Here is a 16592-nt window from a genome sequence, read left to right as displayed (position 1 = left end):
TTTATGGACATTTCATACACACAAACAGCCATTCAAGCACTACTTTATCGTGGTAGTACTATGCCACAAATACCGAAATCCCAGAACGCTTTCTCCAGAGCCTCTTTTCAAACCATTTCTTGTTTACCAGAAGTGACCTGAGAAATAGATAGTGGGTCAGGGGAAAATATTCTGCCCCAGTGATACAATAATGCAAATTAGTAGAACGAGAGATTTGTTCTTAATTCCAGTGTCTTATCTTGCATCAAATCATTTACATCAGTGGAAGGTGGAAGCCACTCAGCAGCCTGAAAATGTGAGTATTATTGGTTCAGCAGAACCTAAACTATATATACTTAACACAGAATGAAAACATTACCTCTCCTAAGTATGGAAGAGTACAAAGAAAAGTCATTCTTCAAATTTCAGACTGACTCTAGGAAAACGTACCTGTCTGAAAATAAGAAACCATTGTGCATCTGTAAGAATCCCACCAATCTCTCCTGCTAGTGATTGCTGCTGAGTCTGAGTTTAAGAACAAGCAATGTGTGTAATAAGGTTTCAGTAAGTGCACTCTGAACAACTGAGTTAATCTCTCCTTCACCAGGAATTCAGAAATGCTCAAGATAATTTCTTTCTGAGATTTGAGATTAACATGAATTCAACCACTGCATATTAACATCCAAAAATTCAGATGTTAATAATAATAATATAGTTTATTTTGCCCTTATTTATCCCTCCAGATTAAATTTAATCCACATTCATGTTAGTCGCAAGAGCATTTTAGTAAAACATAGAAACAGAAAATGATGACCAATGTTATTTTACAATAATTTTTAAAATCTCCAATAAATCAGTTTAAAGTAGAAAGAGAAAAATCATAATACTTACAAACACTGTAAAAATATAAGCTAGCAATTCTCAAAAATTCACTTCACTCTTTCTACAGCATTTTATATTTTTGTGTATTTGTGGAAATTATTTGTAGAATAACTCAAGACACCATAAATCTGAAGTGATACATTTAGCTTATAACATGTACAATGGAAAGTAAAGCTTTGCCATTACCAAGAACACTTAAGCATATAACATTTGTAAGTATCTTTAAATTTATTTAGAAATAAGTGGATGACTTAAATAGGGAAAGATTTTGCAAGCATCAGTGAACTGTATTAATATTTTTTTATATTTAATCTTATGCATAAAAAGGACAAAAATAAGACAGTGTTGCACAGGAAAATCTATTTCTAATGATATTCTCATCTTTGAATCACAAGCTCAATATGAGAAGCAGTTCAAGACAATTCGCACAGGCCTGTATCACTTTCACATAGGCAAACTGACAAATTCTCTTACAACAGCCTGAAGGAACCCTCTTCACAATTCTAATGCGCATTGGGATGGATTTTTCTTCATTGAAAGTACATCTGAGCACAGAGAAAAAGATGAAAAATGTGCTGAAAAGATCTACTAATTTTCCTCCATGACAGAAAACTTTTATTTTGCAAACTACTGAGTTTCTCTGGGTAAAAATACTCTCTACTAAAAGTAACATAAAAAACCACATGACTTGAAAACTAGTTACATTGGTCATGGGACAAATTTTTGGTTCTGGTCATAGGATTCAGAATGTCTTACTTAGGCTCTGGTTCAGTAATTTGCCTTTAATCTAGAAGAACAAAACAAACCAAAACTGTTCTCTGCTGCATCCTCAGCAAACTCGGAACATAGTCACACAATAAGCTTACATGTTAAAACTGAAATGCAGAACTGCGTCTAGATCGCTCATCATTGATACATGTCAATTTAACAGTCAATTTTTTTCCAACACTGAACTTGTGCCTACACTGTTTAAAAAAATAGACCTAAAAATCTATCATGTTTAGCCCTTCTTATTCTATACTGCCAGGAAGAAAATAGACAGCAAAGGTGAAATTGTTACCTTAGCATCAAAAATCATGGTTTTGACTACCTGGAATTTCTCACTGAAAAAAACATTGGGTGCTCTTTGGTTATCATGCTATATCATACCTGTATTTTTCAGGGAAATAAAAGTAATCTCTGAAAAAAACCTAGTGTGATAAATTATCAAAAGAAAGATCAAATATCAAAGTCACACCATTTGTATCTCTTCATACACAGATGAAGCACAGAAATTGTGGTTGTAGATTTCAAATAACTATTTACTATCATTTGTTATTTTTTATTATACTACATTAAGAACTGTAAGGAACACTGCCTTTACAGTCAGCATTATAAACTACGTTCTCCTCTGTGTAAATTACATAAAATCTTGAACTTAAAAAAAACCAGTGAAGATGCTCACTGGAATTGTTGGCAAGAACAGTCTGCAGAGAGTTGTGCCAAAGAGACTGACTTAAAGTTCCTTTGTTCCAGTTTTAAGACTGACTTCTTTTATACTGGTTTCAGCAAATATCAGAAGTTCAAAATTACAGTAAAACTCAAGATGTTCCAGTGTAACTTCAGAGCCCCTTCTGAACCCATCCTGACCTGCTCACAGTAGAAGAGGGAAAACAAGAGGAGGAGGGCAGGCTCCTCCTCTTACATGCAGGAAATCACAGGAAAACATCCCACCAAGCAGGAATTAAAAGGTCCTACGTGTTCCCCTGCCTCCCTCAGATCATTTGGCTTCATACCTCCCAGAGCAGAATGAGCGGCACAGTGCACACCTGCATGTGCTTCTGTGCTCAGACGGGCAGGGCGCCCTGGCAAGCACAGGTCATGAAATACTGCAGCGCCCAGTGTAAGGAAAACTACAAAATACAGGGTGCTGCCATGTATGGATGAAATTAGTACAAAACAGATTGACACAAAGATTGAAATTTTTCTGTTTCTAGATCTAATTGGTTACAGAAGGGGCGCTAACTACTCCAATGCCTCAGTCAACCAGGAAAGTTGCCCTCTTAGGATAAAGGAGCAGATTCAGTATTCCAGCTCCATCCGATTCCTAGACTTGGGGAGTCAGGGTTTGCTTGTTTTGTGTTTTTTGCAGAACTGGAACAAGATTCTTCTTAAACAATGAAATAGTTGTAAAAGTATTTCCAGGGGCACATTTAAAATGAAATTTTGAGAGCCAGCTACTCCAAAGCTGTAGTAAAAATGTTCCTGACTTTATTACCCCATCTCCCATCTGTAACATGAATGGGTTACAGCATTCTAATCATATGCTCACTTGGCTACTAGAAGTAACATATTAATTCAGATTTTAAAACCAATCTATTCCCCGACAACTGATGAGAAATAAGATCACAATTATTTATTTGACAAATAGGCATGCCAGGAAGTAGTATCTTCTTGTAGTACTCTTGTGCTTCTCTGTGTGTTACACCCACCTGCTATTGCTGATCCTTAACTTGGGAGCACAGGCCATCAGAGCTACTCTTCTCACCACATTGGAGATGATCTGAATTTACTATTCCAGAATTACTGTTCCTCAATAATAGCAATGATGTGGATTTGTTTCAGAATAAAAATGCCTGGTTTGTGCCTAACTCAATGTTTTTCGAGAATAGCTATTTTCATTCAGGTTTGTTCTCTACATTAGCTCAAATGATTTTCCACTTACTTTATTTGGTTTTAAGTATTTTCATCGTATTTCTCTTTTCTGGTTGATTCTGCCCCCCTTCTTGATCAAAATCTGCAAACATGTCAGCACAACGATCTCACTGCAGAAACAACAAGGTCTTCTACATCCTTGAAGGATAACAAGCACGATGATTTTTTTTTTTTTAATCTCTTTTTAGGCATTGTAGGTACCAGCCCAGTTCTGCTTCTACGTTCAAACGGTCAGTTGGCTTTTCTCAAACAAAAAGAATGCAACCCACCACATTCTTACTGCAGAAATTAAAATTATTTTGGGTGCTCTGGAAGAAAATGGTGCAAATCTATAAAGTTGTACTTGCTGTTAGGAAATAATACCATTGCATAAAAGCAGTGAAATGGGAGGTCACTGAAAAAGCACAAGGACTGTGAGGTCTGGTCAGCTGCTTTTCAGATTGAGAAGCAGCAGATCTTCTCACCATCCTTTTCTGCTATGTCATCTTGCCTGCTTACCTGATCCACATCTTCACACACCAAAGCCTCAGCCATGAGGGAGCAGGAGGCTTCTAACAGATGGTAATGGTGTAATCTGTGCTTTCTCTTCAGCTAGTAGCACTTCAAGTGAGTCATGATGAACTGACAGATTTTCAAGAGACTGAGTGTCACCTGGGGACATGTCCCTCACCGCCTGAGGAAGTCAACCTTGCTGGTATTCAGTTTGACCCTGGGGCTGACCTCATGGTCATAGGGAGCAGAAGGTGTTGGGAATCAGCTATTTAAAGCTCATTACAATATCAGTGTCAAGCTCAAAGGAACTGCCAAATCCACTTAATCCTTTGTGCTGAAAACATACCTTCCAAAATGAAAGCATACTTATCTCAATCTTACTTAAGCAAAGCTCACTGTTTTTTTCTTCTCCTTAAAGAAATCTCTGGAGTTATTGCTCAGTTAACGTGAAAACTGCTAAACACTGCACAGCACCTCTTCATTTTACCCTATTTATACACCACTTAATGATTCCTTTACTTCCCACATCAGAATGAATTACCAATAAACATTGCTGCAACCTGTTTACTACAACTTGTTCATCCAGTTTAGACTGTACTAAGCATCTAGACCAGCTTAGACATTCTTTATGTAATAGGGCTGGGACAGCACGCCTTACCATGCCCGAGTGCACACAGCCCTAAAACTGGTCGTCCACAATTCACAGCCCACATCCCATTTGAGCTTTATTTATATTTTCAATTAAGAAATTGATAATTTCAATTGCTATATGTAGTGGACACATATGTTTGCCATTGAGAGCATAGTTCTTATAAGAAACATAAAACATACCTTTTCTTTCTATTTTTGCAACTTTAACACAGTATTGAATTTCAATCTTTCTTTGAAACAGCCTCACTAATAAGAAAATGAATGCACAATAACATATCTTGTTTCTGGCTGGAAAAGCCATTCAGTCACCATTGTTTATTGTTCCAAGGAAATTGTAACCATAAACACTAAGTTTCCAAGAATTGTTGCCAGTACTCAGAGGCAGATTTACTGAAAGAATAAGCAAACAGATTTAATACACTTCTCTTTCACACAGTATTTTGGTAATTTGCAATGTCCACATCGAGCACACTGATCAGTACAGTACGAAAAACCATCATGATGCCTGTACTCCCCTGTACTGTAATGTAGACTGTATCCACTTTTTAAATTAAAAGTGTTTTTTTTTTTCCTGTGAATAATAATTCTACACTTGAAACAAGTATCATAATCTGGCTTCAGGAAAACCTTACTGTGTTCTTTCAATATGTAAAGGGGGGCTTACAAGAAAGACAGAGAAGAGAGACTTTTACCAAGGCCTATAGTGACAGGACAAGGGGCAGTGGTTTTAAACTGAAAGAGGATAGGCTTAGACTGGACATATGGAAGAAATTTTTGATGGTGAGGATGGTGAGGCACTGGAACAGGCTGCCCAGAGAAGCTGTGGCTGCCCCCTCCCTGGAAGCATTCAATGCCAGGTTGGATAGGGCTTGGAGCAACATGAACTGGTGAAAGATGTCCCTGCTCGCTGCAGGGGTGCTGGACTAGATATCTTTAAAGGTCCCTTCCAACCCAAACCATTCTGTGATTCTATCTCCTCCACAAACTCTCTGATGAGATTTTCACACTGCCCAGAAAGAAAAAAAAAAAGAAAAAAAAAAAAGGCCAAACAAAATTATAAATTAATTCTGGAAAAATCAAAGTGTGAAGTCATGGCTAAAACAAGACTACTACATTTAGAACCCAAAAGCAACAAAAGACAAGTGTTAAACCACCTTTCTCAGATGTGTCACTATGCATCTATAGGTGCAGAAAGGTAACTACACTAAAAAGTTATACTAGCTGCTGCTACTCTGTCAGGAATCCCTCACTTGAAAAATCTTTAGAAGTCATTTAAGAAGAGAACAGAAATCACTCAGGAGAAAACAGTTCTAAAGACTGGAACCTCTACAAAACCTCATAAATGGTGTCAGGCCTTGCAAAAATACTCCACCAATAAGCTTGCAAAGACGACAGATAGTTTTTATCAAGGAAAGGTCAGTAATTCCAAATCTAATCATGCTGATCTGGCAAACAGCTCTATTTCTGAACACTTTAAAAATATTGTGCTGTAAACTACAGCAATTCAATAGCTTTTGATGAGAAGACAGGTCACCATTTTACTACTTTTCACTATTTTCCTGCTATGCTGACTTCTGTTCGTCAACCAAAAAAGTACAGAATTTAAATCCAGTCTGATGGCATCCAAATAAAATCTTATCTGTTCAACTCAGTCCCTTTATTTACATAAAATCTGCATGGAGTTCACTATATTATTTTTAGTCTCTTCAATAAATCAGCAGAAAAAAGACCCTAAACATTTTTTAAATTCTGTTGTTATTAATTCCATTACCCCCAGCTAATCTTGGCTGAAATTTGGAAGTAGCAATATCTGACTTGAGAGTAAAACCCAGAGAAGATGCTTGGAAAGAAAGCCAGCCAGAAAAATAATACATCATCTTGTCAGGAGTTGAAACCTTTCAAACACACACCATAAAATGGAACCATGAAAAAAGGGCACAAATAGAACAACATCACTGAGGAAATCAATAACCAGAAGTAGGACATCCATTTCTTACACTTTGCTGATTTTAATACAACTGTTGCACAAAACAAAACATCAGAAAGAGCATATTTCCTTTCATTTAGGTTTCTCACACAAATCCAGAAAGTTATTCAAAGACTCCTTCCCATTCTTTCCCACTCAGCTGCACAAAGGATATCTGAGTAGCAGGATAACAAAGACTAGAAATTAATCTAGGCTAAAAGCAAACTTCAGGTGTCAGAAATAGAAGTCTGCAAATGGGGATGGTTTTTTCCCTTAGAACAAGGTCCCTCAAGAGAAAAGCTTGGTAAACCCTGAAGAAAAAGTATAATAATTTTGATGTCTGCTACATGGCTGCTGTAAGTGGCAGGAACCAAGGAATGAGACAAGGTAGATAGGAGGCATCCGTCTCGCAGCACTGATCTCAACAGGAACCCCTTTATCCCGTAAAGGGGGAAGAGGAAAAAAAAACTTAGGTCCTCCAAGCCTGTCCATCTTCCGCGCTTCTTATATTGCTGTCAAATGCCCATTTTTGCTTTGAATTACCTGATGACCTGCTTCACAGAGGTCCAGAATAAATTTTCTGAAAGGTTAAAGTAGCCTAGATGACACAGGGTTTTGTCTTCCTCACAGCGCCATTCATACTGTTTTTCTCTACATAATTGTTGTATCTGTGGGTGTAATGTAGTTGATATAGACAGCGGGTTTCAGAGAAGAGGAAGTTGCTAGCATGCTGACATTTCCGTTCTCTGCTATCTGGCAGTTAAGTTTGCAGCCTTCCATTTACAGATTCAAGGGAGATATTAAGCACACAGAAAAGAGCAGTCTTCATTCCAAGCCAAGCTGCCCATGTCTGACCTTACTCTGTGAGACACTGGAATCAAAACCACCCACAAATCAACATGGCAGTACCAGGCTGGTCTAAAAGCAGGGCACATAAGGCAAGCTTTCCCATGACCAGTTTTATGAATTAGGCCACTGAAGTCAACATGCAGTTACAAGCCAGCCCCTAAGGGCTTATTTTCAGTACTATACTGTTCATCTATTCAGCAAAAATATTTCAAAAGGAAAAAACCACCAAACTAGAAAGATGTGTAAAGAGAATTACAATTATATACCATGCTTGATGGTACTGCAGATCATTTACCTCTTAAAACAATTCCCCAAAACTGTCATTGTTAACAAGCTGAATTACCAACCCCATTCTTAAGGCTTTTCTTTCCCATTGGTAGATGGCATATTTTTCACCATGTGCCCTAAAAAAGTCACCCAGACAGAGAACTTATGCCTATACGATTTGTTTTCCAGTTGGACCAATACTGAAGTTTTAATTTATCATTTCAGATCTGAGAAAAAAATTTCCAGCATTCTAGGTGGGGGGAAGGTGGGGAGGAGTACTACATCTCACTTATAATTTATTGCCAGCATATTTGCTATTTTAGAGAGATAAAACTAGAATTAGCATATTTTCCTGTACTAGTTTTGCAGTAAACTCTCCACAGGTATATTGGAAAAGAATACATCCCTCCAGTGACTAGCACTGAGATTTAAACTCAAAGGCTTCACGACAGCAGCTACACCCTGATTTCTGAGCTAAACTTCCACCGAGTGAGAGATCACTGTAGGCAGAACCTTAAAAAGTGGTATTGTTGGCAAAAAACCTTAAGATAAGGACTGTATTAAATATTAAGTAATGTTCTCATTAATGCTGTCATTTAAACACAAAACTTTTTCATTTTTCATGTCTTATTTTACAAGATCACTCTTCACTTGACGAATAGGACTGTGTAAACACAGCTCTAAGCAGATTTGCAATCTGCTCACGTATAGCAATACTTTAGTTCCTACACCTTTTTTGAAACCAAGTATATTCATTTAAGTGACTTCTAGTTAGATCTCACATGTATATTAATAAATAAATAGAGTAAATTCGTACAAAATACTGGGTAAAGGCAAATCTTACAGTCAGTTATTTCTCAGAATGCTTAAGGTTAACGACATCAAGCAGACATTTACAGAAATCGTATCATTCAGGGGCTTTAAGAACTCATTACTCACAGTTGTAATCCACTTTCCTAATCCAATGAATGGTATCGAGCAATAAAACATTTTGGTCATCTACTGCAAAAATGTTTCCTAAGTAATTATTTTATTCACTGATACTATAACAACAGAAGTAACTGTACAATTAAATTAAATTATTTTTGGCCTAGTATAACTAGCATAATTTGGGATATTTCCCATTTTTAATATGTGAATTATAACACACATGGCATGAGCATGTACCTGAAAGCATTGTACACTTCTGCATTTATCACACTACAATAAAGTACAGAGTGTATTAATACAAGTAGATCTTCTGAAATACAGCACTGACATTTTATTGTAGAAGATGCTTGGGTTTCTTCCAGTTTTATTAACACACCACCAAAATTACAGGCCATGCTCACAAAACAAGTTTCTTTCTCCATAATCTTATCAAAACACTTTTCCTTGCAGTTTAGCATGCTCTCCCCAGCAAAGGGGGCTTTTGCAACACTGCCTATGCCCATCTCCCCTGTCAAATTTTGAATTCATTTGCCAGTTACAACCCATTTGATGGAGGAGAGATAACACACAAGTACTTAGGACCTACAAGTTTCCTGAATATCTGAATATCACTCTGGGTTTGATTAGGAGGAAGAAACCTCATTAACACAGACACTGATGGAAAAATTGTAATTTAGCAGTCCTTCTTAGCTTACCAAATGGCTAGTACTTACACATCTTCAATAGCAGAGGCAACCGTTGGCCCTGGCAGAAGTCAAGGAAGGTGAGAAGGGACAGATGGTGGTGTTGCATAGCAATAGAGGAGAAGGGAAAGGAAGCTGTGCACATACCATAGTAAGATATGGATAGCACAAAGGTGGCTTAGAGATAGAGATCAAATTCATGAGCATAGGGGAAGCACACAGTATCATCTGCAATGGAATGGGGACATTGTGGCATAAGAATTCAGGGACACAGCACAAGATTTGTAGGTGGCCCAATTTCAGAAATTGCTTTGCTTGTAAACCAACTTGTTTAGCCATGTGTTTACATGAAATAAAAGTTCTGTCATGTCAGCTACAATCTAACACACTGGGACTAAACCGCAGATAAAAGATAAAAAATTAACAGAACTACTATTAAAATGTTCTCAATGCTTCTCACGAGTTGAAAGATGATAATATGACTGTCAATAGGTAAAATCTGGATGGAGCTTCAGAAAGTTATTTTAAGCAGAACAACTCCTTTAGATTTCATTTCAATGTAGAAGACTTCTGTTTAGCTTCAGTTTGAAGCACTCTTTGTTATCTTGTTTAAATTTTTCAGACGGGTTTACCCATCTCTAATGAACAACATATTTGCCTAATTAGCCTTTTACCCCTTCACTGAGGAGTGAAAAATCTGCAATAAAATCAGAACTCCAACAAAATACACTGCATTAACTTGCATTACCTGCTTCTTCCCCCACCAGTTTTAATGATACTCTTAAGTACCAACTATTTTCAGCTCAAGCCCACCAGGAATTAAAAAAACCCAAAACCACAAAAAAAACCCACACAAAAACCCAAACACCGCCCCCACCACCACCACAACAAATGAAAAAAAAAAAAAATCCCCAAAAAACCCACACCACTGCTCATCAAGACTAAGCAGAGGAAGAAAAACGTTGAGCAGCAGCTGTCACAGAGTGGGAGGACAAAGATCGAAACAGAAGAAACTGTCACCATCTTTTAAAGTATCCTCCTCTAAGAAAATTAATCTCTTCTCTCAAAGCCATTTTTTTCAGCCTTTTAAACTGCTACAAATAACTGCATGACTATTTATTATTATATTTTCATGTATATGTTCTTCCCTAGAAAACCTGTCTAAAGGTTTGCATGAAAAGAATCTCAGCCTTTGTAGACAGAGGAATCCCATCGCTACCTTAAAAAACACTCCTGCATAAATACAGACTTGCATACAAATATACATATAAAAACAACTGCACAATACGTGTGCCTGAAGTGCTCCTTCATAGTCCTTAAAATATGTTCAGATGACAGCACTGAAGCCAGTTTAGGAGAAATGCTCCTGTTTATAACCTCATTCCTTTCTCAAAAAAAAACAAAGGCACAACAAAGTGACTTAATGCCACTTTGCCATTGTTGCTACCCAAGTTTTTGCTTGATAATTCATTATGTTTTATCTAATTAATGTTTAAATTAACCTCCACTAAACCATTCACAATTCAATCCTGGTCAGGTAATTCAGTAAGCATTCCTTTAAAAACCAATCTTTTATACCTAAATATAAATATATATATATACACACACACACACATACACACAGTGTATATACACACAGAAATATGAAAATGTTCTGGGCATGTTAAGAGTGCAAAACTGAGTGCTTGAGAGAGAAAAAATGCCAGTACAGTTGATGGTGAAATCTAGTGCGTCTTTCACGGGGTCTGACCCAAGGCACTCCCCCGTGGTCTCGCAGGGTTTCAGAACAGCACATCTCCTGGTGGACAGAAAGCTCAACAACTTCAAGGTTAGCTGGACCAAGATGTTTATTTTCAAATACTAAGCTTTAATCCTCATCATGTCCGACAGCTGAGTCAAAACCTATTATACTTGAATGACTAAAGTCCAAGAGGAATCATGATTCTGTGACCTTCCAAAAAAGAAGTAGTATGGCTTCAGCAACACATACCAAGACATACAAGGTGTTCCCAAAATACAGATATCTGATATTACCTTATAAATTATCTGATGTCTTGTGCTCAGTTTCATCATCAGCTATCATCTCTATTTGTACATGCCTTCTCTACCTCATTTTCAAAAGTGCCCTGTTTACACACATACTTCTAAAAAAAATTTTTTTAAATTACCTTTATAGCATACCCAGTTCTGTCTCCAACACATACTCTATGTTTTCCCTTTTCTCTGTCATCTACTAGCCATACAAAACAAGTACCTTAACTTCAACTCTGACAATTATTCCATATTTTTACATTAAATTTCTAGTTGAATCTTCACAAACAGGACAAGGAGTGAGAACTTCTAAAAAAGTAAAACATGAAATGATATGCAACATTGGAAGAACATATATTACTGCACTGCTTGAACTCATGATAAGATTCATCTGATTTAACTGAAGAAGCCCAGGGTTTTTCCACAGAACATAAATAAAATTATGGTCAAATAAAAGAAAAAAGATTAATCTGTTTCTATAACAGACTATATTCTTAGCATGAAACCAAGAGGGACCAAAAGACATAATCATAAATTGCAAATAGCTTCTATGTTTCACAGATCAAGTGATAAAGACTAATGAGAATGGTCTTCTGAAAGCATATACCTGTCTGGACAGGCATCGCTGCTGAACTTTCAAATGAAAAGAAGAAAACTAACGCCATTTCAAAGCATTCAAAAAAACCACATAAAGCTTTTAGATTATATCCACGCTGTTTGCACATTTAAAAAATAAACAACACAACAGATGTATTATGGCCACATACTTTCTATAGACTAAAGTTCTAAATTTGTATGAAATTAAATGTCTCATATGGAGAATGATCTGATTAATAGTCCATTATAATTTGCTTGCTTTGCTTTCCACAAGTTTTTTTTCCATTGCAGAAACTCATGTGATAGTTACAGTGTCTTCTGCAGAAAACATTAAAAAGAAGTAATTGTAGAAGAGATATCTGACAGCAAACTTATGTATGTTTTAAAAATAATCAGAGATTTTCTATTTACTAGGAAATTTCTACATATCACAAAATACGCAGAAAAAGGAAAAAGCCAAGAGCAGATACATGAAAAGGCTTGGATTGATTTCAAATGGTATGTAGAGCTTCGGAATATCTTCACATGCAAAGAAACGATACCTATAAGCACGTCTGAATTATTTATCACAGTTCTACTTTACAGAAAAGTTTCAATCAAGTGCTTTAAAAGGAAAAGGGAGACTAAGGAGCCCTTCAGTACCTGAAACAAAGCGTACAATAAAACAGTAACTTCTAATAATTCCAAATGCCTCTCAAGATGTAAGCTCTGTTCATTTCAAGAGGTAGCAATCACTTCCCTGCCATTCCATCTTTTTAACACTCTGAAGTCTGGTGGTCCTCTGTATTATCATGTGTTCACATCCTGTACTACCATGGTCTTTGCTGTGTTCTTGGCCCCACCTGAGCCTGCCTCTTCATATTTATTGATATGTATTTATGTGCAACATTTATTTAACATATAGACTGCATGTGTCACACATTCAAATTACACTTCTCAAAAACAGCATAGTGAGTTTTTAACAATATTCAAATATGCAAGCACCATCCGTTCAAAAACCAGACACTTTACAAGCTTCAATAAAATAATTACTATGAGAAGTCTATTGCATCTGTTAACAGAGAAAGACATTACAACAGAGTTTTCTAGGAAGCACGTGAAATAAAATCCAGCTGCGTCAACCAAAAATGTTATTTCTCTTTAGTCCAGAGATATGCCTAAAATACAGAGTTACTTCCCTCTCTCTTCGTCCAGTTTCTTTAATATGGATTTTTTATGGATCATCTGCAAATTTTTCACTCAGAATTATTTTGGCTATTTTAGCCATGATGCACCTGATGCATATATGTGGGCTGCTTCATCTAGTGTAGCTCCACTAGAAAGAAATAATTTAAGTTAAAACTCTGTAAAACAGATGCAATTGAAAAAAAATGCCATAACAGTTAGTAAATAACGTAGTGGTATATACATGAAAATAAAGGCTGAAATGCTTTAAATAGACCTAATTTAAAAATTCATGTAAAAAGAAGCTATTCTAATTCATTCAGGTACCTTTATTTTCTTTAACCTCTGAATATTTACTGGTCATGACCCTAATTACTACATATGACACTGACAACTGACGTCAATGATATCTACACAGACATAGCATATATTACTTTTCAAAAATCTAATATAATGTATCTCATAACCAGAGGATGTTCTGGGGAGGTCACAGGGTTAATGGGATCTTTTAAGAAAAAGATACTGACTCAGCTTATATTTAGGACTTCCTCTTTTACACAGCTTTGGAAACATTTTCTCTAGACAGCAAGCAAGGCAAATTACATAGCCTCTTAAGGACTGCTATGAAATAGTTTCCTCTAGAGAAATCTACTGATGACAATTCTTAGTCATAACATCAGAAGTTACAGGCATTTCTACTAGCACAACCAAGATCTGACATTAATCCTAAAACGCAGTTCTGCTGGTTTTTATGCACAGGCATCCCAGTAAAGGGCAGCAGGAAATCTCACTCAACACCATGCTCACCAGTTCCTTTGCAGAAGAACTGCTGTGCTTGAATTTTGTCAAACTCCATTTTGTTAGATTTACTACAGTAACCCCCCACTAACTCGCAACAACACACAGTTAAAAATATTCTTTTCACAACACTAGCAAACAATTCTGCAGCATCATACCAGGCTACTCACCCTTGATTAGAAACATTTGCTGGAATGAGGTTATTTTGTTTAAGTTACAATCAAGTGCATTACCTTGTAGTACTGTGAATGATTCATGCATACAGATTTTAATAAAAGTTTTAATACCTTGTGCATAAGAGAATATTTAAAGTTTTAGACCAAATAAGATTTTAGTCTGAATGCTAGGCAGTACTACGCATTCCACACCTTGATTATTCAAATATCAAATCCTTATCAAACTATCAAATAAAATGCTATTTGAGAAGTATCAGGTTTTAGGAGATTAATATACTGGTTATGAGTAATGGTGGCTAAACCACTAAAGATCAGATTGTATTTTGTCTATTCAAAAATAGCAAAATTTTTATCAGTCTTTTTTAATCAGAAGCAATATGCTTAGAAGATCTAAATACGTAAAAATCAGTTGTTGCAACTAACAGATAGTTGAGATGAAGGACAGAATCTAATCATGTCCAAAATAACAGGTATATTCATAAAGGCTGGAATGCATCCAGGAGTTCAGTGGCATGAGAACTATTACAATCCACAGAAGAGTCAAAATACTGTTTTGAAAAATTGCATTAAACTGTACTTCTATGTTTCTTTCTCTGCAGGCGGATGCACTACCAAAAATCCCCAAAGCTATTATGCCAAATTTTTTGAATCAGGCTTTGCAACAGTTGTCAAAATCTAGTACCTACTATTTGCAGAAACGACTAATAGTTTTCATTTAGTGATTTTTAAATATATGTGATTGTACCTCACCTCTCCCATTGTTCCCCCCAAAGAGCATATGCCTATCAACGATATATCATTTATGGAGAAGGACTCATGGATTAGTGGTACTTCTAAAATGCAAGACTCCGAAAATTTCACTTGCAAAATGTCTTCACCTAGCTCTTGAATGACCCTCTTGCTGCATTCTGCTAATGAAACTATCCCACTTATTATCTCGTCATCACTGCAAATGTACCCAAGGACATCCCGAAAATGTAGAGAACTACTAATGCAGCAATGGTCACACCATCATCACAAATCTTCCTTTATAGCAAACAAATATACTGGCTACACATTTAATTTGAGAATTACCAATTGTCTTTGATCGCAGATGAAACTGTATGCATTTTGAAACCGACAGGATCGTGTTTTTTGGTTGCCATGTGGTAAAATTCCTAGCCAGGAGACATGTCCAGAACTCCCATTTATGAAGGAAGACCAAACAAGCAAAACCAGCCTTCATTTCCTCTCACTGTTGATGGCTGCTTTGCATTTCAGTTGAAGAAGAAATTCAGTAATTCAAGTTCCCACATTCTGGACCACTGGGCTTGCAAGACGGCAGCTAGCAGAGGCCTGTCTACGGCCTCTCTTCTCCTGCTGGGGCCTCCACCTCCCTTCAGTAGTACTTGCAAAACCAGATCGTGAACAGCCTTATTGTCAGCAAGACCTTCACTGTAGATATAGCTTGTGTGAGTCAGAGCGTCCTTGTGATGCTCCTGCTCACATCAGTGGGCACAGTAGTTTAAATATACAGCAAAAAAGACCTTGGACTGACAGCTGCATTTCAGACACAGGGTCTCTGCCATGAGGGTTGCTGCAGAGTTTAGTCTTTACCGCCAGAACAAAGCTATCTTCATTAGCAAAACTAAAAACCTTAGTGTGCATCAAGCATTTAACTGTGTTTTTCCCATAATGCTCATTAATCTAAAACACTTCTGAAGAGAATTACCAAGCTTTACTCCATTGTTACTACACATAGCAAATATTGGGAAAGTTACATTCAGCTATTACCATAAAACCCATGTGGTGATAAAAGACTAATTTTACTAAAACTATCAATATTAGTGATTTTAATATGAAAATAAATCTTACATATAAGATTTTTTCCTACTGTTGGAGAGGAATTGCTGTGTTACAACACAAATAAATGTGTTAATATTAAAACCAGAAAAAAATGCAGAAATTAATTTCACTTTGCTTCTTTTATCTTCAAAATACGAAACAAAAAAAGGTTTTGGTAATCTTAAAACTGATTTACTTTGAAATTAAATATTTTTGCAAACCACTATCAACTACTTTCAGCCACCGAAGTCATTGGACAGGACAGTTCTATAACCTCTACGTAACAATTTAATGAACGTGGAAGAACTGCACTTAAATCTGTCTGTGGAGAATGGCTTTTGATCATGCTTTTTAGACTGAGCATAGGGTAGACTAAAATTGTATTTCAGCTTTGTGAACACTATTAAAAAAACATTTAACAAGAATTCTTGAATATAACCACATATTTTTTAAAATGGTTCTTTCTTGTCTAATAAAATTAGTGTTGAAGTGCATTTCCAATCACAAAGTAATGTATTTGGGGTGTTTAAATGCTCACAATTCTAAGAATTAGTTATACAGTAGAAGCATCTCTTCCATCTATGAACAAGAACTTATTCAAAATGCAGA

This window comes from Leptosomus discolor, chromosome 9 (genome assembly GCF_034619465.1).
Source record: "Leptosomus discolor isolate bLepDis1 chromosome 9, bLepDis1.hap2, whole genome shotgun sequence".
Classification (NCBI taxonomy): Eukaryota; Metazoa; Chordata; class Aves; order Leptosomiformes; family Leptosomidae; genus Leptosomus; species Leptosomus discolor.
This window is presented reverse-complemented; position numbering follows the sequence as displayed.